At 45.3% G+C, this 22,533-nt stretch overlaps 1 long non-coding RNA gene across 1 annotated transcript in view; it reads right to left on the reverse strand.

The window, feature by feature from the left end:
* Positions 1-482: 482 nt before the first annotated feature.
* LOC310688805 overlaps positions 483-22,533 on the reverse strand; it is a 37,909-nt gene continuing 15,858 nt past the window's right edge. Inside the window, exon 3 of the long non-coding RNA XR_014517200.1 lies at positions 483-656. This is a non-coding gene — a long non-coding RNA (uncharacterized lncRNA). The remainder of the gene's footprint in view (positions 657-22,533) is intronic.

The following is a 22,533-nucleotide window of genomic DNA, read 5'->3' on the forward strand; positions in this document are numbered from 1 at the left end:
ACATTTATTTTAACTAATCCAATGTCTTCTTTTTTTAAAAAAAGTGGTGTAAATTAATCCGAGGCAACTAAAATTCTCACATGGGTACGATTTGCTGAATCGCACATTGGTTTCCTTGGCAATGTCTGTACTGATGCGAAAGAGCTGTAAATTAAAAAATGTTATCTTATATCTTCCACCTCATATACTCTCCCTTGCTGATAGCTGTCAGCCAGTAGATAAATTCACTATTGTAGATTTCAAAGTGGAAGTTGAGAGCTGTGAGCAAAGTACACAAATCTAAAAGGGTGAAAACTTTGCAGGAATTGAACATCCATCTATCCATCTATCCATATTCTGCATGTGAAGATAGCAATGTATCTGAGAATGTTCGACAGAACCTTCAGTGTTGCTATCAGCCATTTTCTTTGCCAGTGATTTGTCAACTAAAAACATCATTATTCTCATTTAGGTTTGTGTTTCACTTAAATATAGGACCGCCTCTTTCCATATGAACCTACCCGGACCCTGAGATCATCTTCTGAGGCCCTCCTTCATGTGCCTCCTCCTCGAGAGGTCCAGAGGGTGGCAACACGAGAACAGGTCTTCTCTGCAGTGGCTCCCCATCTGTGGAATGCTCTCCGCAGGGAAGTTTGCCTGGCGCCTTCATTATATACCTTCAGGAGCCAGGCAAAAACATTCCATTTTAACCAGGCCTTTGGTTGACCTGATTGACATCCTATACCCTTTTAAAATGCTGCTCTTTTGGGGGGAGGGGGTGTTACTGGTTTATTGCTCTTATTTTGATTTTATATATTGTGATCTTTTCTGGGAACTGCCCTGAGGCCTCCTTCTCACAGACTGACATAGCTGACATACTGAATGAATGGGGTGGAAGGAAAGAGAGCGACTTGCTACATAGGGTTAGGCATGCCCAGTAAGAATAGGGCAGAGTGCAGAAGGAACTGAGCTTTACTGTGGCTTTCATTGCTTGTTGTTCTGGAAATGTCCACAGCATTAAGAAAATCCCTTCTGATATCTTTGAGATGACCTCATGGGCCACATGAGATGGGCCATAGGCCACTGCTATAAAATCTCTGAACTGGACTTTACTGCAGAGCTTACCTCCTTCAGAGAAGGAGCAGCTACAAATGTGTTAATGGATCATAACTCCAATGACATTTCCCAGAGTCATCCCGTTGATGCTATGTTAAATAAGGTTACAGAAGGAGTAATGTTTCAGCCTTATTTAATCCAAGGAAGAGCAGTTCTTGGAAGACTCCTTCTGGGATGACTAACATCAGATGAAGAAATTCCCTTTTGCCTAATTGACTCTGCTTTGTGTTTATATTTACGTTTTTAAAATGCCATGTCAGTAATGAGCACTCTTTGTGTCCCAGCACCTTGCAGATTGAATGTTTTCTGTCTGCAGTGCTTACATCTTATGTGTGGAATGCTTCATTTTTTCAACCAAAGAGCATCACTTGATTATAACAAAGAATTATAGAGCATAGTGACAAGCTTGCTAAAGCCCTGGTGATGAGACATTATAAGCAAATCTTAGGGTAAAACAGAAAAATATTGCCCAGGCAAGATCATTGCAAGAGAATTACTGGTAGGTAGCACAGAGCCCGGGACTTGCTGATCAGAAGGTCGGCGGTTCGAATCCCCGTGACGGGGTGAGCTCCCGTTGCTCGGTCCCAGCTCCTGCCAACCTAGCAGTTCAAAAGCACATCAAAGTGCAAGTAGATAAATAGGTACCGTTCCAGCGGGAAGGTAAATGGCGTTTCCGTGCGTTGCTCTGGTTCGCCAGAAGCAGCTTAGTCATGCTGGCCACATGACCCAGAAGCTGTACGCCAGCTCCCTTGGCCAGTAAAGCAAGATGAGCGCCACAACCGCAGACTCGGCCATGACTGGACCTAACTGTTATGTACTGATGTTCTCACCCTGGGCCAGCAGGGGGATACTGTAGATAGTTATGCAAATGAAAGATCGAAAGTGACGTTCAGTGATTGGATAGTTTGTATGCAAATGAAGGATCGAAAAGTGACATTCTGTGATTGTATCGTTTTAGAAAGATGCAACAGTTACAATTGTTCTGGAGCTCTATATAAGCAGGCTGACTGAGCTCCTCAGTTAGTTCTGTTCCAGCTTACAAATAAAGAGCTGCTTTGGAAGAATCGCTGTGTCATCTGATATGTTCACCCACAACTTAACACTGGCGACGAGGATGGGATCGATGGACATCAGAGCACAGCCAGATGTAACCATCCTCTGAACTGAGCTGAATCACTGAGCTGAATCACTGAGCGAAATCACTGGACAGAACCAATTCAGAGCTGACTGTTCTGGCTAGAGCACGGTGTTCTATCCATCGCCCTTCACACCGGCATTGGAATCATGACTTCACTTGTGCCTCTACCGCCGTTTGCACCAGCCTCTGAATCATGGGACTCCTACCTCGCTCGGTTCAACTGCTACCTCCAAGCCAACGAGCTGACAGCCGTATCAAAGGAACAGAAGCGGGGCCTATTCCTCAGTCTATGTGGGCCTGAGGTGTTTGAGACGGCCCGAGCATTGGTTGCGCCTGAAGCAGTCCAGGCAACACCATGGGACATGATCCAAGAGAAGCTCCGCAACCACTACGCGCCAAAGCCGTCCAAGATTGCTGCCCGCCATGCGTTTTATTTACCACTGGAACCAGGCAGAGGGGGAGTCAATCAACAACTACACCACCGCCCTCTGACAGGCTGCAATGCACTGCGAGTTCCGAGACTTAGACGATGCCCTGATGGATCGAATCGTCTGCGGGGTCTGGGACATCCATCTGCAACGGCGTCTCCTCGCCAAGCCAGACCTCACACTGCAGAAAGCCATTGAGGAAGCTGTGGCCTCGGAAGCTGCTGAATGCTCCGCCCAGGAGATCTGCAAGGCCAGCAGCTTGCGTCTTGCTAGGAAGCCAGTTCCAGTGCATCACGAAGAGGCCAGCAGTGATGAGGCATCCTCCAGTGAAGACGATGACGTGCACCAGACAAAGCAGGAGCGCAGGAAGTTCCAAAAGAAGTCCAAGGGCCAATCGGAATGTGCCGGCTGCGGAGGCAACCATTCCCGTGCCAAGTGTCGATTCAGAGACGCCATCTGTCGGACGTGTTCCAGAAGGGGCCACATCGCTAAGGTCTGCCGATTGGCTCCGTCTGACACCCCCCTTCACCGACTCGCAAGTCCAAGTCTTCACTCCAGTCTGCCAAGGAAAGCTGTTTCGCTCTCACCAACTGCCGCTGCCCGTCTGGAACCACGATTGGCCAAACCGACTCGCCTACGCGATGCAAGCTGAACATCACGGTGCTCATTGAAGGAGCTCCATGTGACATGGAGATCAACACCGGGTCTGCCCTGTCCATCTTGTCTTGGAGCACCATCAAAAGACTGGTACCCAGAGTGTCCAAATGGCAACTCGACTCTCAGCGCGTACACCTGAGAGACTACCAGGGAAACGACATTCCCGTGGTAGGCATTGGCTGGTTCCGGATCGCCTTCAAGGATTTTTCGGGCCTGCTCCGACTGGTGGTGGTTGAAGGTCAGCGGCCAAGCCTCCTAGGGCTAGACTGGTTTGATGCCCTCGGCCTGGAAGTCACCGGTATCAACAGCATCTCTAACGCAGAGACTGGGGGTCTGGTCAAAGACTTTGCCAAGGTTTTTGACGGCACTTTGGGGCAATATACAGATACGCCCATCTCTTTTAGCCTTGATCCACAAGTTGCCCCCATCAAGCTAAAGCCACGCCGGGTTCCCTTTGCTCTCAAGGCTAAGGTGGACGAACAACTGCACAAGCTGATCGCCCAAGGAGTTTTGGAGCCAGTTGACCACGCCAAGTGGGAAACCCCCATCATCATGCCTGTCAAGCCAGATCGGTCGGTGAGAATCTGTGCTGACTACAAGTGCACAATCAACAAGGCACTTCAGCAGCACGCTTACCCGTTCCTGTTGTTCAACACCTGCTGCATTCCTTGGGTGAGGGTAAAGTCTTTGCTAAGCTGGACCTTGCCCAAGCCTATCAACAACTGCCCGTCGATGATGCCACTGCTGAAACCCAGACGATCGTCACCCATCGAGGGGCATTCCGTTGCTGCCGTTTGCAGTTCGGGGTGAGTGTGGCTCCTGGCATCTTCTAAAGCCTTATGGAGCGTCTCCTGCAAGGGCTTCTGGGCTTGGTACCGTATTTTGATGATGTCTTGGTGTCCGCAGACTCAAACCAGCAGCTGTTCGAGCGCCTCCGTGCCATGCTGACCAGGTTCCAAGAGGCTGGGCTCAAGCTAAAGAGGGAGAAGTGCCAGATTGCCGTTCCACAGGTGGAGTTCCTGGGCTATCTTATCGACGCCTCCGGCCTTCACCCAACCACGTCCAAGATCCACCTTATCCAGCAGGCCCCCACCCCAAAGAACAAGACGGAGTTGCAGGCATTCCTGGGACTGCTGAACTTTTATAACATGTTCCTGCTCCACAAAGCCACGGTGGCTGAGCCTCTTCACCGACTCCTCAGCACAAAGACACCTTGGTCCTGGGGTCATTGGGAGACAGCTGCCTTCAATGCGGTCAAGGCTCTCCTTTCATCGGACAGTGTGCTGGTACAGTACAGTGAAGCCAGGCCGCTGGTCCTTGCCTGCGACACCTTACCTTTTGGCATCGGCACTGTCCTTAGTCACCGTTTTCCAGATGGAAGAGAAGCACCGCTCGCCTACTTTTCCAGGATGCTATCTCCAATGGAACGGAATTACAGCCAGCTCGACAAGGAGGCACTGGCACTTGTGGCTGGAGTGAAGAGGTTCCATGAGTACCTCTATGGCAGGACTTTCGACCTCATCACCGACCACAAGCCGCTCCTGGGCCTCCTCGCTGGTGATCGACCAACTCCACCGATCCTCTCGCCGCGCATGCTGCGATGGACTGTTTTCCTGGCTGCCTACCACTACCGGCTCGTTCATCGCCCGGGAAAATCGATGGGCCACGCCGACGCCCTCAGCCGTTGCCCTCTTCCAGCGTTTGTGGAAGACCCGGCTCCAGCTTCATCGCTCCTCCTGATTGAGGATCTTCCGGCAGCGCCTGTATCGGCTGCCACTGTGGCCTCTGCATCTGCCTAGGATCACACCATCAGCCGTGTGCTCAACTGGGTGTGGAGGGGGTGGCCACAAGGGCCTTTTGCATCGGAGTTCCAGCCCTTCGCAACCAGACAACATGAACTCTCGGCTCATCGCGGCTGTCTGCTGTGGGGAGACCGCGTTGTGATTCCCCAAAGACTCCGTCAACGTGTCCTGGAGGCTCTGCATGTTGGCCATCCGGGAATCGTCAAAATGAAGGCGTTGGCTCGGTGTTACGTCTGGTGGCCTAACATGGACGATGCCATCACTGCCTGGGTTTCCGCCTGTCAAGCGTGCCAAGAATCAAGGCCTGCGCCGCTGGCAGCTAAGGGACACACCTGGGAGACGCCCAAGACACCCTGGTCGAGGGTGCACATCGATCTGGCCGGCCCCTTTCACGGCCGGACCTTTATGGTAGTGGTGGACGCCTATTCCAAATGGCTGGAGGTGGCCCTGATGCCCTCCACCACTACCGAGGCTGTCATCCGGGTGCTGCGAGGCCTCTTTGCGACGCATGGGTGTCCTGGTGTCCTTGTCTCCAATCACGGACCACAGTTCATGTCAGGCACTTTTGAGCGGTATCTTTTGGGACTGGGCATCCGCCATGCCCTAACGGCACCATTTCATCCATCCAGCAACGGGCATGCAGAGAGAATGGTGTGCTCGGCAAAAGAGGCACTGGAGCACCTGGACCAGGGAGACTGGCACGAGCGGGTCACGAAATACTTGTTCGTACAACACATCACCCCTCATGCGGCCACAGGGCGGAGTCCTGCTGAACTGCTTATGGGCCGCCACCTCAGGTCCCCGCTTGACCGGCTGCACCCAGACTTTGCCGTGGCCGAACCCCCAGGCTGTGTCAACGTGCCACGGTCATTTGTTCCAGGAAACCAGGTCTTTGCCCGGAACTTTGTGGGGGACATTCCTTGGGTACCAGCCACAGTAGTGGGAGTCACTGGACCTCGCTCGTACCAGGTGGCACTCGAAGATGGATGCTTGTGGCGCCGGCACATAGACCAGTTTAGGTGCAGGGTTGGGGACTTGGACACTACCGTGGTGCCCCCAACTGTGCTCGTGGCTCCGAAACAGACACTTACAGATGGTGAGGCTCCACATACACCTCTCTCGCAAACTGCTGGCGTAGAGCCGAACCAAGCTGGTTCAGAGGGACTGCCAGATTTACCACAGACTCAGACGACTGCCGTGCCTGACATTCCACCAACTCCACTTGCGGAGGTTCCACCCACAGCAGCGGATCCAGGGGACTTGGTTTCAACGCCACCTAGGGTTGCACCACAGCCTCAGCAGGAATTGTGTGGCCCCCCGGACTTGGCTACCAGTCCCCGGCAGTCTGGCAGAGTTTCCAAGCACCCAACTTATTTAAAGGACTATGTTGTTGGACATGTATCACTGTTGGTCTAAGTATGTGAAATGTAACCGATATGCTTTTGTGCCTAACTGAACCATTACGTGTAGTGCTGTATATAAGGAAACCATTATGACTGTAACTAATGCCTTATCTCGGTGGGGAGGGGTGTTATGTACTGATGTTCTCACCCTGGGCCAGCAGGGGGATACTGTAGATAGTTATGCAAATGAAGGATCGAAAGTGACGTTCAGTGATTGGATAGTTTTAGAAAGTTGCAACAGTTACAGTTGTTCTGGAGTTCTATATAAGCAGGCTGACTGAGCTCCTCAGTTAGTTCTGTTCCAGCTTACAAATAAAGAACTGCTTTGGAAGAATCGCTGTGTCATCTGATATGTTCACCCACAACTTAACACTAACAGTCAGGGGTCCCTTTACCTTTACCTTTACCTTTAGCACTGAGCTGAAGAGATTGAGAAGGCTTCAATGAAAGCTTTAGAACCTGAGAGGAGCTTGCCCTTTCAGTTATAATTGAGGGCGAGGGAGGGGTTTGAACAGCACAAAAATGTTCACCGTTCAAAGTGAATGCACAAAATATTGCTCCCACAGTGACTGGTTGTTCCGTCAGTGCAAGAACTTTTGCCTGTGCAATGGAACTTCCCTTTCTTCTCCTCTCCCTGTGCACTCCCTCTAAATCTGCTATGGAAGTTTCCAGGGAAGATTTGGGGAGGGTGTGGGGCAAGTTCCTTTGCACAAATGGAAATATTTGTGCAAACAGAACAAGTGCATTGGATACCACCCTATGCCTTAAAACTAAAGAGCTGCCACTTTTCAGGTTGGAACATTATAGATAATTATGTGTCTCTATTTTGGTATGACAAAAAGAGTAGGATATTGAATTGGCAATACAATGAACACTAACCTGGGAGTAAAAGCTGAAATGGTGACTCACCCCCTGCGGCGACAATTCCAGGGTCGCCCCTCTTAAAGGGGTCATATATATGGGTGTCACTGGCCACACACTGAAAGGTGGTCAGTGAACTACCCTGCGTGTGGGGATATGGGCTGGGCTGCCTGCTACACTTATGTCTCGCAGAGCACCCCCATATCCCATTTACCCTGATAAGCCCCAGTTGGGAGGCTGGGGGGCTGGGAGGGATACACGCCCAAGGCCTAAGCCAAGGTCTTCCTACATTCGGAAGTTTAATAAAGTTGTGGCCTAATTTTAATTCCATATAACGTTGTCAGAGTCTTTATTCCTTCCTTATAATCCCTGGGGGCTGGGGCTGTTGCTGCCTGGTCATGCAATGGTATTTTTCTGCTTATTATGGTAGAAACTATGAACAGTCCATTTATATATGAACCAGTGGGTATCCTACTTAAAAAATCAGGCCTTTTTTTTTACCACAATGCTTCTTACTTTCAGTAATGTTTGGAAACAGTAGCTGGCTATCTTCTCTGGAGATGCTTTTGCCTAAACATGGTCCTGTTTGTTTCAACATCCATTGTCTTTTCCAGCAGTATCATTTGCCTAGATTTCTCATCGCTTACTTGCTACTTGACACTGGCCCTGATAACAGGGATCAGGATGAAATCATATTCCATAAAGTATTAATTTTAAAATAGTAAGACATATTCATGGAAAGAGCTCATGGAATTTACCGTATTTTTCGCTCTATAAGACGCACCAGACCACAAGACGCACCTAGTTTTTGGAGGAGGAAAACAAGAAAAAAAAATTATGAATCTCAGAACCCAGAACAGCAAGAGGGATTGCTGTGCAGTGAAAGCAGCAATTCCTCTTGCTGTTCTGGCTTCTGGGATAGCTGCGCAGCCTGCATTCGCTCCATAAGATGCACAAACACATTTCCCCTTACTTTTTTTTGAGGGGGTGAGTCTTATAGAGCAAAAAATACGGTACACTTTATTAGAAGCATAACAGGAAATATCCCACCATGATAAGCAGTCCTAATGAGCACCGTTAATAAGCAAGAGCCAGCCTCTTTTTTTTTGTAAAAATAATAATAATTTGAGGGGAGGGCTTGGTACAGTAGATTCAACCCTCAGATGATATCATTCAAAACTCTTAGATGAGAGCAGTTAAAACATTTGCAGGAACGAAGTAGGGTCAATACTCTGCATAATGATGGCAACAGAAGACTTTATTATTTAAAATTCCCCCCATTCACCTGTAAATAGTAGAAGGTATCTCTTTTGGTCAACCTTTAACAACTGAGAGCATTATGAAAAACACCCGGTGGTCATCTTCGATGTTCTGTTGTTGGGTTCCTTTTTTGTTCATTAAAGATAGTAAGTTAAGCTTGTGCTAATATGGGAGCAAATTGCTTCACTTTTATGAATTCATTTTTTAAAAAAATAAAAATTACCAAATTCAGCATCTGTGCTGGGTCAGTGGTGGAAAAAGAGAAAAGCAATTTGAGCATTTATCATCTGTAGTCCACTGTATTGGCTTCAGGGAGTTTAATCACCTGCAATGCATTTGCACACAACTTGCGCTCTCTTTGTGTCTGTGAACAATTTTTACAAAGGTGTGCTGCTTGCCATTCATGATTTACTTCCCCATTTCCATTCCGTCTTACTTCCTGATTAAAAGAAACAGAGGAATAACTGGATTTATTGTTACTAGCCATTAAAGGGTATTATTTATTTGATAGTACTTTCATTTTACACAGGCTGGAGCAAGTGACAATTTGCAAAATAGGAAAAAGACAGCGAAGGAAGGAGAAGCATGTTTTTTGTCTCCCTGTGGGTCATTTTAAAAAAAAGCAAAATATTGATCTAAAGCGTGTGGAAGTATTTATGCTTTATGGATGCAGTCCACATCCTGCAGAAGTCAGTGGTGAGACTCACATTCAATTTAAAGGAGTGGGTTATGTGGTGAATACCAAAATGGTCAAAGGCCTGGAAACGATGCCTTATGAGGAACGGCTAAGGGAGCTGGGCATGTTTAGCCTGGAGAAGAGGAGGTTAAGGGGTGATACGATAGCCATGTTCAAATATATAAAAGGATGTCACATAGAGGAGGGAGAAAGGTTGTTTTCTGCTGCTCCAGAGAAGCGGACACGGAGCAATGGATCCAAACTACAAGAAAGAAGATTCCACCTAAACATTAGGAAGAACTTCCTGACAGTAAGAGCTGTTCGACAGTGGAATTTGCTGCCCAGGAGTGTGGTGGAGTCTCCTACTTTGGAGGTCTTTAAGCAGAGGCTTGACAACCATATGTCAGGAGTGCTCTGATGGTGTTTCCTGCTTGGCAGGGGGTTGGACTCGATGGTCCTTGTGGTCTCTTCCAACTCTATGATTCTATGATTCTATGATTCTATGAATATATTGAAATATGCTGGTGGTGCTTGATTTACAGCTCATTAGCCAAAGTGTCTTTGTCTTGACTGTAAACCTTCCCTGTGATGAGCCATTTGCTTTCAGGTTAAGAGATGGGCAAATGCCAAACCAAGCTCTTCTTTCATATTGACGTCTTTATTATTTGAGTTCTACATCCATTGTATTAAGGCAGAGAAAAAATGCCCCCCTCCCAATGAGCCACCCTGTTTTCAAACTGTGAATGGTGGTGGTGGGTTACATTTCACAAATTCTTTGGGGGGGTGAATTCTTTGAAAGGCTTGGAGGAAGCTTACCAGTCAGCAGCAGTGGGCTGGTGCATTTGGGTAAATGGGTCACTGTCAGGAGCCCAGGCTGCCATCTTGATAACACAGCATGCAAGTCGTAATTAGCTTGAAGATTTCTTGCAAAACAAACAATTAACCTCTGACGCTCTAGCTGAGTGTCCGTGTTTTACGATTCAGTTGATCCTTCTGAAGAATGCTTCCAGCTTCTGCAGAATATCCTGAACCTATGTTTCTGGTTTTGTTTTCTGTCTAATTCCTTTCCCATCATAGCTGTCAACTTTTCCCTTTACTTGCGAGGAATCCTATTCGGAATAAGGGAATTTCCCTTTAAAAAAGGGAAACGTTGACAGCTATGTTTCCCATTTGTCTGCTCCTGGGGTTCATGGGGCTAACTGCCTCCTCTTCTGGTGAGGAAAAGTTTCCCTCCTGCCTTCTGAGGCTGCCTGTGCTTCTTGAGAGAGTTGGCTTCTCTCCAGCCCGCCCCCTGCTAACGGCTTATCTACCTTCCTTTCAGTGTCAAGAAGGGGGGTGGGGCGTTGACAGCCAACTGCTTCCAGTTGTCTGAGAGAAATGCAAGCCTAAACCTCTCTGTTGCTGGCTGCCTTCTAACTCATGCTGGACTTCTCTACTTTGGGCAGACGTGCACATGACAGTCACTGCCCATCAACTTCAGCCCTTCCTCAGCTAGTGCTCACCAGCTTTTCTTCTTTCTTACAGTCAGATCAAGGGGTGGCACTGGCTGTCGTCCTCCTCCTCCTCTGTATTGCCCTTGTAGAAATCAACAAGGAGCAGGAGGGGAACAAAACTACAGTGAGTGGACTCTGCCTGTCATGCGCTCTGGCTCCACCTACTGCTCATCTCCCTGCCTTCTGCCCTATCAAGTCCCATAGGCACCAGTCACCATTGGTTAGCAGTGGCAGTCTTTTCTACCTCCCTTCCTGCCTTTGTTTTTACCACTGCTTCTTGGGCCGTTCTCCAACTACAGTGGTACCTCAGGTTACAGATGCTTCAGGTTACAGACTCCACTAACCCAGAAATAGTACCTCGGGTTAAGAACTTTGCTTCAGGATGAGAACAGAAATTGCGCGGCAGTGGCATGGTGGCAGCGGGAGGCCCCATTAGCTAAAATGGTACCTCAGGTTAAGAACAGTTTCAGGTTAAGAACGGACCTCCAGAACAAATTAAGTTCTTAACTCGAGAACTTAATACTATGCAGCCTATCCAAAGCCCTGTGTAGGAATCCACACACACACACACACACACACACACACACCACACCACACCTTTATTTGTCTGATATATTAATTTGATGTATATTACAAGGACACTTTTACTTTAAGGATCCCCAGCCTCCTTGTTCTTAGAAGACGGAGAACAAATTGGCTTGTTCCATGGCACTCTCCCAACAAAGGCAACTTCTAGGAACGTTGAGACCTCACTGGCCTTGAGACATGCGCAGGCGTTTGACATATAGCCGAGCATTAAGTTCACAAATGGAACAGCCTGAAATGTTATCCACCACCATACCCAAATTCTTTGAAATACAAATGCATCCAAATGGGCTAGGGTTGAGAAGGAATCATATTCATCTGAAATTCATTTAGCAGCTAACAGTATCAGGGTACATAATATAAACCAATAGTCTCTTCTTTTCAGACAGTGGTTATAATGCTGGCCAATAACTTCATGGCACGCTAGAAGAGAGACTGCTTCCTGCCCCCAGCTCCTTTGAGCATATGGAGGCAGATAAGTGCTCTCAATTATGTGCAGCAATAAAAGACCATCCAGTTTAAGGAAAAGTGGAATTTAAAATCTTTTGTGATAAATTAGTAGGCAGCAGCATGCAATGCCACTAAAAGCAATTTTGAAGAAAGAAAATGGAAATGGGAAGATGTAGAGAAAGCCAGGAAGGGAAAAAGAGAAAGCTAAATGTGTGAAAATGTATTTCTTTTACTGTTCTGAAGAGTGTTGCAGACAGGAATTTCCCCTGCTGTCCCCTGTAAGGTCCTCTTGTGCCTGCAGTACACATCTGCCACCAGATCAGGTCTATTCCCGTGGAGCACATATACATAAATACATCACAAACTGTCAGGTGTTCCATTCAGGCTCCATGAGGTCTGAATAGATGCTATAAATACTTTCTAAAAGTATTAATAACTCCTATTATAACTCATGGAGAAATGGGCACACACTACTGAAGAATGGAAATAATCTACAATTTGAATTCCAAAGTGAAGTGGACTTAAGTGAACTACATTCTAGGACAAAACAAGCATACTGTGACCTTTTCAGTTAACAGATATACATTTTAAAGAGAAATACACTCATCGGCCACCAACCCGAAGCTGTCTTTTATGAGCTATCAATTATTATTCAGCAGAGTTGGATGGGTCCATTGTGTAAGCACAATCTCTGGGTGCCAGGAATATAGCTACCTTTTTGAGTGTTATATTTTGGTGGCCGATACAACTTGTACAGGACTTTTTAAAGAGCTTCCTATTTTTACACAAGTCCCTACATCTCCCAGATGTAGATGACAGCGCCAGTTAAGAGGGACCATCTAGCTATGCCGCAAGAAGCACTCTCTTTTTGCTTTATGGAGTGAGCAACAGAGCAGTGACTCAAAGCAAATTAGAAACTGCGCAGAGACATTTACAAGCTTGCTCATTTACCATGATATATGAGCATGACTGAAACATATCAGAACACAATCCCTCTTCCGCTCCCTTCCAATATGAAACTTGCCTTATGAGTGCAAGAGCTGGAACCAAGTCACCCAGTCAACGAATGCTTTGGAATCCAATGTTTTAATATCCAAAGTGAAATGGATTCTTACATTATTTTTTAAAACACACAAGCAAGGCATCATGTCCTTTTGTAGTGCAGGTGGGTTTAATTGCAATTCCCCCTCTTCTGAATTGTAGTTCTCTTTGGTGGGTGGTGGGTAGCAATCTCTAAATTCTCAGCATCCTCATTACAACCACTGCAGTGTAAGTGCTTCTAGTGTACCTAATGTCCACAGCACAGCAAAGCAGCCTGTAAGGCACTGTAAAGAGAACCATTTCTGATTTTAGAGTTTCCAGGCAAAAATGACTGAACATCCAACTGCCTAGATAACTCATACCCTATTGGACTGGAGTGCTTGTACAGTGGTGCTTCGGTTCTCAAATGCCTTGGTTCTCAAACGCCGAACACCTGGAAGGAAGTGTTCCAGTTTTGAATGATTTTCGGAAGCCAAACGTCCAATGCGGTTGTTGGCTATTGTTTCCAGAGCACCTGCACCAATCAGAAGCTGTGTCTTGGCTTTCGAACATTTCAGAAGTCAAACAGACTTCTGGAACAAATTAAATTTGGTGCTTTTGTTTTTGCTATTTATTTTGCGTTTTTGTTTTTGATGATTTTTTGGTTAATTTGTTTTTGTGTGCAACCCAGTTCAGTTACTGATTGATTGATTGATTGATTGACTGCAGAAATGGATAAAAGCCCCCCATCCAAACAGTTACTATCATCAGGGGAGGTAAGAAAAAATAATAATTTAAATTTTTATCTTCTACAATACTGTCTTGTTTATTTTATAGTACAGTACATTATTATTGCTTTCATTGGATCAATGGTCTCGTTTTTCATTTTTCATTATTTTCTATGGGAAAGCATGCCTTGGTTTTGAAATGCTTTGGTTTTGGAACGGACTTCTGGAACAGATTGAGAACCAAGGTACCACTGTAATTCATGGGTTTACTCATGTGCATTATTGCATGCAATCTTTCACAACACAGGAGTGAGCAACAGAAGTCAGCATGTGGCTTTAAAATCACAATAAGGAAGGGTTCCAAATTCTTGATGATACAGCTTAATGATACATAAAACTTGTTTTGAAATCAGGTTGAGTTGTGTGGACATTTTGTGCATGACTTATAGCGGACTTCCCAGCGTTCCTCATCTCATTATTAACTACTCAGAAAATGATGCACAAATTTAATAAATGGGCTCATGTGGGTTCAATGTGACTTGAAATCAAGTCCAAAAGTAGGTCAGATGTATCAGCCCGCATTTATTCTGTAAGCGACCGTGAACATTGTGACTACAGGATTTTGCAGTTCGTGTGTGAGAGAAAAATAATGGAGTATGTCCATTGGGAAATACTGAATTTTGATTGTTGTGCAACTGTAGTAGTAAATAGTGAGACGAGTAACATCTAAAATTGTAAGGGTTGCTCTAGTGCTGCCTTCTCTCAACCAGTCCCGTCTTGCTGTACCATGAAAACACAACAATACTCATTTGTTACTTCTTTCTGTTTTAATAAACTTATGGGCACAGAAACCATTTGGGAGGCAAGATGTACAATGTGTCTGGGATTACAAACAAAGGTTTGGAAATTGTGGAGCTGTTTGGATGCAAGACCAAGTGGGGGAGGGTTGGTGACAGACTGACTGAACCAAAATGCAGATATCCCTTGAATTCACACTTTGCTGAATTTTGTGATTCAGTTTTCCGACCAAAATTAATGTGAACAACATTGTGTATATTGAGGAAGTAGGCATAAAATGTATACAACATACAAAATATAGTATATTAGGGAACACACTTTACAAAAATGTGCATATTAGGGAAAATGTCCCCTAAAATACAACAACAACAACAATTTTTAAAAATGCAAACTGATGGAAAAATGATGTGAACTGAACTTAAAATGCAAAAAAGAGATACTACATTGACTGATTTATCCATCCTTACCAATTACACTTGATGTTTAATGAAAAGAAAGAAAAAACACTCACGATGTAATTACATGGTTGCTAATCATTTCATTAATGTCACATGTAGTTAGGCCCTTAGACAAGTGAAACCACACTAATTAGATGGATGCAGTTAGGAACGTCACCTTTAAGCAGCCACAGCAACATAAAGTAGATCTTCAGCTACAGAGCAGAGGCTGATCTCTTAGGGCAACTGCTTTCTGCTACCCACTCCCATGTCTTCTATTTGAATAGCTGCAACCGATTGTGTCAAACTCCCATTCACTGGCCAGTCAGCTATTTCTCCTGTACTCTTCCTCTTCTTCTTTTTTTGCTAACATTGCACTGTGGCCTACTTTGCATGCTTGTTGTGGGGGGGAAAACCCTGTCCAATATTTTGGTAAATTTAAATTGCTATCATAAAAAGGAGGAAGCTGCATGGGATAGTTCAGATGAGAATGTGGCGTACAGAGTCTATACATTGTACAGGAGTACAGATGAAACTCTGACTGCACAACTCACCCAGGCAAGCCTGTCCCTACAGATATTGTATTTGCCTGCATGAAAATTATAATGTGCATAGACCAGTTTATCTTGGTGGTGTCCCAGATTCCAAAGCTAGCCTCCTTTCCCCACTTCAGAATCAGGGGCAGACAGTCCGGATATCTTGTTCGTTTACACCCAGAACCATGCTTTTCTCAAGGGGTTAAAGTTGGTTTTCCATTTCCCTATATTGTCCCCTATGAGGTGGCTTAGGTTGAGAGCCTGGCCAAGGTCTCATAGCAAGCTTCATGGCCAAACACTGATTTTCTCTCAGAACCTAGTCCAATTGATATCCCACCACTTTATTCCATATTTTAGGAAGGAGGCCTAGAAGAAGCTGAAAGAGGAGAGTAGCCCTTCCCCATAGGCTTGGATATTTATGGAGTCCCTTCGTTAACTGCTCTCTTGGGTACTTTATAACCGTCCACTGGCTCCACTTAGGTGACCTGCTAGATGGCCAAGTTGCCCTACCTGGCCCACAAAGCCTCCAACATTTCCATCCCCAAAATTGGGACATCAGGAGGGGCGTGCCTTCCAGCCTGGCTCTCTGGTGCTCTTCAACTGGGTGATGCCAGAGCCCTGGACCTTCAGTGTGAACTTGCTGACAAGCGCCGGAGGGCTGGAATGGAAGGTGTTCGGATGCTCTCAGCAGGGTCGCGCCAGAGCTCTGGCGCGACCCTGCTGACTCATGCCAGAGTGAGTGTCTTTGGTCTGGTGATCTGGTGCACTAGACCCCAAAAACAGGACATTCTTGGATGCAAACAGAATTCTGGGATGTCCCACTTAAAACAGGACGGTTGCAGGGAGGGGTACGGGCCCTGGGTCCACCAGCTGCTGACACTGCAGACTGCAATACATTTGGGGATGCAATCTCCTACACTGCTCCTTGGTTTCCTCCCTTCTATGTCAATGAGATTTATGCAGGATTCCAATATAGAACCCCCTCCCCCCGTATGTTAGAAAGAGACAGTCCTGTCACTTTAACAAGATGCACTGTTTATTCTGTTTGGCAGCCAAGCCTCCAGCTCCTCCAAAGGCCTTGTCAAGAATTGTGACAGTACCGTGCTTATGTCTATACACCCACAAATTGTCCTAGAGCTACAATAGGCTGCAGTAGCAATTAATTAGATAAATAGGAGAAGTCACCTTCCTTTTCTCATAAGGACAAAGTTTTGTAATGACCCAAGAAATCAGGCGTCCGAGTTGTATTACCCTGGGAAGACTTGTAGCCATTTGTATGATATAATCTTGTGCTGGCCAATGCACTGTAGCTGCTAACTGTTTAATAACTTAGTTATTGCCTACTTGAAGCATCTAAAAATATTCCCACTATTATCAAGCAAATTTGCTCTTCCATTCAAAGAGTGAAGTTGCTTAACAATAACAGGGAGATTTAAAATATTATTAAATATCATTAAAGCCGTACAATTCTACCAATTCGCTGGAGAGAGAGTTTGATGTTAATGTCAAACCTTCTTGTAATCAAGGAAAATTTCTCCGCAGAGCCACTAGACTTATTCTGTTTCTCTTTTCTGAATTATAATCAACAGAATCCAATCTGAAGTGTAACAGATATATCTAAACCATACTTTCTGTTGATTTCTCAGGCAACAGAGCAATTCTGTCTTTGAGTTACACCTCCTGGGTGGGAGATTGCTCCTAAACCCCTTTGTGGCTGTGGTGCACCACATGATACCAGTTAAAAAAAGTACACCACTGTAGAGATACCCTTGTGCCATCTGTTTCATCTTTATGCCACACAAATTTGCCAATGGGAAGGGGAACAACGGGAAGGGCTAGGGGCATGTAGGAAAAGGAGCTGGGCTGACTTGGAATCTAGTATTTGATTAGGGATCAGTCTTTCCCCTTGATGAAGGAGTAAATGCCTGCAAAAGTAGTGATAGACAATCAAACACTCCAGTTTAAGCCAATGGAGAACCACTGAGTGATGGCCCCACATCTCAACAGAGAATTCCAACTCACTCTGCAACAAACCATGGCACACCAGATTGCCTGGTCTATTTCCATTCAGGAAGCTTATTCTTAGAAGCCCTTCCCATTTGGATAAACGATGCATCTTTAAAGCATCTTGTTATCTTGGCAAGTAAGTTGGGTAGTACTTGGTATGTTTGTTTTTCTTTGTTTTTATTTATACCCTATCTTTCCTCACGTAACTCATGGTGCTGTTCCCAGGTGGTCTACCACCCAGGCACTGACTAGAGTCAGAGGTGTTTAGTATTGTCATAGGTTTGAAGGGTCGGTCTGGAAGATACCCATGGGTTCCCCCCCAAAACCTGTGTAGGTAGAGGCTTTCCTATAAGAAGAAACCAGCCCAACCAGTTCCTTTGTTGAGGCAATGACCTTAGCCAGCCAGATTAGTACACTATTTACATTAGAAAGAAGTTGCCTTGCTGCCTTGAAGACAAATGGGGGTGCCCCCTGTAAGGTTGAACAATCACTAGGGTTTTGTGTGTGAGTTTCAGTTGATGTTGGAAGCTGAAGAGACAAAGGCATGACTTGCTCTGGGCTGGACTCCAAACTTTGACTTGAGGCTTCCCTTGAAACCTAATGGGGAAGCAAGATCTGTTGGAGAGTTGATGCTGTGAGCCCCTTCATCCTTTCCTCAGGTTGTAAAATAAAGCCATATATCCTAAAGGCACCACAGTCTCCATTGACCTTCATTCCAAGTAAGCTGAACAACTCAGAGATTGGAGTGCATGCAAGGGCATCAACAAGATTGTGGCACCCACTGCCTTTAGTCAGAAGACCATGCTCTGTTTTTGGGCTCGTTCCGATTTATTGCTCTTTCTCATACCAGAGCAAGGCGTATTAAGCAGAGCATATTAAAAGGAAAGCTGTCTGCTGTCCACCACCCACTTATCCTCTGAGAATTAGCTTGGCCACTGATCCTGTTGCAGCACCTGTCTCTCGTTCTGCTTTACTGCTCTGGGCTGGGATTGTTGGAGACTAATAAGTCTCAGCTGACTCTAAGCTCTGTCAATTAACCTTTGTCTCTGCAGCACCGTATCCACCAGCTTCCTCCTTGAGTCAACACTATTGGAAAGCCTTTCTTAACATTGCTGAGAGATAAGACTCCCACACAAAAGTCACCATCAAATGACAGCAAGCCAGTGCATTATTCTTTAACACCTGATGTTCCACGGTATGTCAAGAGATGACCAAAACATTTAAATATCCCATTCCAAGCTCCTCACAGTTTTCCTGGGATGATCAAATGAAAGGTTTCAGTTCTAAGGATCTCTTAACTTGGATGTTAGCAGCACACAGGATTTCTGTAGCTCCCAAATGAAAAGCTTTGCAGCACTTGCAGCTCTCCCTTTGATACAAAGGACCCTAGCAATTGCTGGGGAAAAACAAAAAAAACCTATTAACTGTGTGTTTCCAAAGGTTTGGGAGAACCTGAAAAATTGTATGCTATTTGATAGACTTTTGTTGTTGTTGTTGTTCAGTCGTTTAGTCGTGTCCGACTCTTCGTGACCCCATGGACCAGAGCACGCCAGGCACTCCTGTCTTCCACTGCCTCCCACAGTTTGGTCAAACTCATGTTGGTAGCTTTGAGAACGCTGTCCAACCATCTCATCCTCTGTCGTCCCCTTCTCCTTGTGCCCTCCATCTTTCCCAACATCAGGGTCTTTTCCAGGGAGTCTTCTCTTCTCACGAGGTGGCCAAAGTATTGGAGTCTCAGCTTCAGGATCTGTCCTTCCAGTGAGCACTCAGGGCTGATTTCCTTCAGAATTGATAGGTTTGATCTTCTTGCAGTCCATGGGACTCTCAAGAGTCTCCTCCAGCACCATAATTCAAAAGCATCAATTCTTCGGCAATCAGCCTTCTTTACTGTCCAGCTCTCACTTCCATACATCACTACTGGGAAAACCATAGCTTTAACTATACAGACCTTTGTTGGCAAGGTGATGTCTCTGCTTTTTAAGATGCTGTCCAGGTTTGTCATTGCTTTTATCCCAAGAAGCAGGCGTCTTTTAATTTCGTGACTGCTGTCACCATCTGCAGTGATCATGGAGCCCAAGAAAGTAAAATCTCTCACTGCCTCCATTTATGATAGGACTTTAGCACATCCAAAACTAATCTGGTTACACAGGGCTCCCTCTCTAGGATATAACATGCAATTTGGCTATCTCGATAGCTTCAATTATTTAGCTTAATGCTCTTCAAAAGCAGCATAATGCTTCTTTCTGTATTTTTATTGTTTGTCATTTTGTTTGTTATATTTGATTTGTGCCAATTTTTTAAAAAAACACAATCAAAACAAAACACATGACATACAAGTGTACATATGGTTGTATGCCTATGTTGTGGCTGTTGCCCGAGTTATTAATTCATTTAGCAGATCAAAGTACACTAAGCAGTTTGTAATCAGCACCCCACAGGATTTGACATGCCACACAGAAACAAAAATGAGCCTTGTCACAGAAACAAACAACTCAACAGGTTGCTGCAGATATTTGTGACTTCTTGATTATTATTCCTGCATGGTACATGGGGCTGCTACTTGTAGGCAGCTGCTTACCATATCAATGCTCTTAGATGGACCCATAATAATAATAATAATAATAATAATAATAATAATAATAATAATAATAAATTTATACCCCGCACATCTGGCTGGGTTTCCCCAGCCACTCTGGGCGGCTTCCAACAAAATATTAAAATACAATAGTCCTTCAGATTCCTTCAGATATTAAAAGCTTCCCTAAACAGGGCTGCCTTCAGATGCCTCCTAAAAGTCTGGTAGTTGTTTTTTCCTTTGACATCTGGTAGGAGGGTGTTCCACAGGACGGGTGCCCCTACCAAGAAGGCCCTTTGCCTGGTTCCCTGTAACTTTGCTTCTCGTAGTGAGGGAACCGCCAGAAGGCCTTCGGCGCTGGGCATTAGTGTCCGGGCAGAACGATGGGGGTGGAGATGCTCCTTCAGGTTTACTGTTATGTAATAGGCGCTTTACCCTATACTGCAAGGATGGGGAACCTAAGGGTCCAGGGGCTGGATATGGCCTTCTAAGTAGAGACCTGTCTGGCCCTCAAAACTCTGCCAGGCCACACAGGTCACTGGCCATGCTTTGCACCTCAAATATTTTTGTGTGGCTGCATTGTGGCCTCTCCAGAGTTTAAAACAGGGGACCCCTGCCACCCCTATCTAGAGATGCCAAGGGTTGAACTTGGAACCTTCTGGATGCAAAGCAGATGGTCTACCACTGAGCCTTTCCACTATGGAAGATAAGGCTGTCAATAGGTATTTTCTACGATGACCTAATTCACCTCCAAGGTGTGTCTCAGGAAGAGGAGGAAAAGGGCGCTCCAGTCTTCTTGTCCTGCTGTAGGCTCCTCAGAAATACCTGACTAGCCACTATTAAAAATGGGACACTGGACTTGAGGGGTCTTGGGTCCACAGCTCTTCATAATATAAATTCATAAGAGTTTCCCAGTATCTCCTCCACTTTCTTGTATGTAGTAGATATGATATGTGGTGAAGCAACTGTCTATTTTTGGCCTCCCCTTTTCCAGACAGTGACCCATAGTGACAGGGAAATGAATTAATTATTACAGAAATGCAGCCTTGGTTATTGTTAGAGGCAGACTAGGGATTACCTTTCTTTTTAAAAAATAATAATAGGATGTTAGCCTATATGTAGCATAGGTTTTCAGTGCATTCCAAAGGCATGAGCAATTGGAGCGCAGATGGGATTAGCAGCCAGCTAATCTCTTGCAGTGTTGGTTAGCTTTATACAGCACAAGTTGAGAAAATTATACTTAGAAGATAAAAAGGTCCTTCTTTTATTTAGAACTAGTAGCACCACAAGGAAGTCCAGCAACACCACTGTCTCAAGTTTCTACCTCTGCAGCATATTTTCATATCATTGCTATTATTCCATGTACATTTTTGTTTTTGTTCTAAACCTAATTGCTGCAGGATGTTAAGCACAGGTTGTTGCCTAGGGAACTTGGTCTCTGAGGTGATGGACAAATGGCAATAAGAAAGAAAGAGGAGTCAGACAAGTATCTGATTAATGAGCTACCTTTTGGTGTCATGGATCAGTCAAAGCTAAGCATTTCATTGAGAAAATTCAGCATTTCCTCCTTGTAAACAGGAAGCTTAAAATTCTGGTTAGAGCTTGACAAATGTCCTCACGTACTGGCTCATATAATGTGTGCAGGCAGGGTAGGTAGGACTTCTGAAAAAGAGGTCTCATGCATCTTTAACTGAAAATTTCAGCAGGTGCAGCTTGCCTTCTGTAGTACAATGAAAAAATGCAGGAGGCCTGTTCTTCATTCCATCTTGCCACCTTGCACCATGGTTATGAAGCTGCTGCCACCTATACCCATAATTGTTCATTCACATATTACGCACATCTGAGGGCACACCTGATGATGGTTGACATTAGGGATGGCATACCTATGACCCTCTAGATGTTTGCTGGACTTCAACTATCATCAGCGCCGGCCAGAATGGCTAATAGTCAAGGATTATGGAAAATGTAATCAGACAACAACTAGAAGGCCACAACTTACCCATCCCTGGTTTACATCAAGGGTGAAGAACCTGGCCCTCCAGATTGTTCAACTCCAACATAGGAACATAAGAATAGTCTGCCAGATCTGGTCAATGGCCTGTCTAGTCCAGCATCCTGTTCTTACAGTGGCCAACTACAATAGAAGCCTGTGGGAAATTCACAAGAGTGCAATAGCCCTCTCCCCACATGTGAATCCCAGCATCTGGCTCCAACTGTGGAGGCAGAACATAGCCATCATGGCTAGTAGCCACTGATAACTATATACTCCATAAATTTGTCTCATTCTCTTTCAAAACCATTCAAGTTGGTGATCATCACTACTTCCTATAGAAACCAGTTTCATAGTTTAACTATGTACTGTGTGAAGAAGCACTTTCTGTTGTCTGTCCTGCCCAGTGCTGTGGCCCAAGCATATCTGGAGGGCTACAGATTCCCCACCTGTGATTTACATGGAGAAAGCTACTGGATCTTTACAGCACAATCCTTTGCATATCTACTAAGAAGTCCTTTTGAGTTTAATGAACCTTACCCCCAGGTTAATATATATTGGCTTTTTGGATTGCATCTTTACGGTACAAACCGA

The sequence above is a fragment of the Podarcis liolepis genome (assembly GCF_965112155.1).
Source record: "Podarcis liolepis genome assembly, chromosome: 11".
NCBI lineage: Eukaryota > Metazoa > Chordata > Lepidosauria > Squamata > Lacertidae > Podarcis > Podarcis liolepis.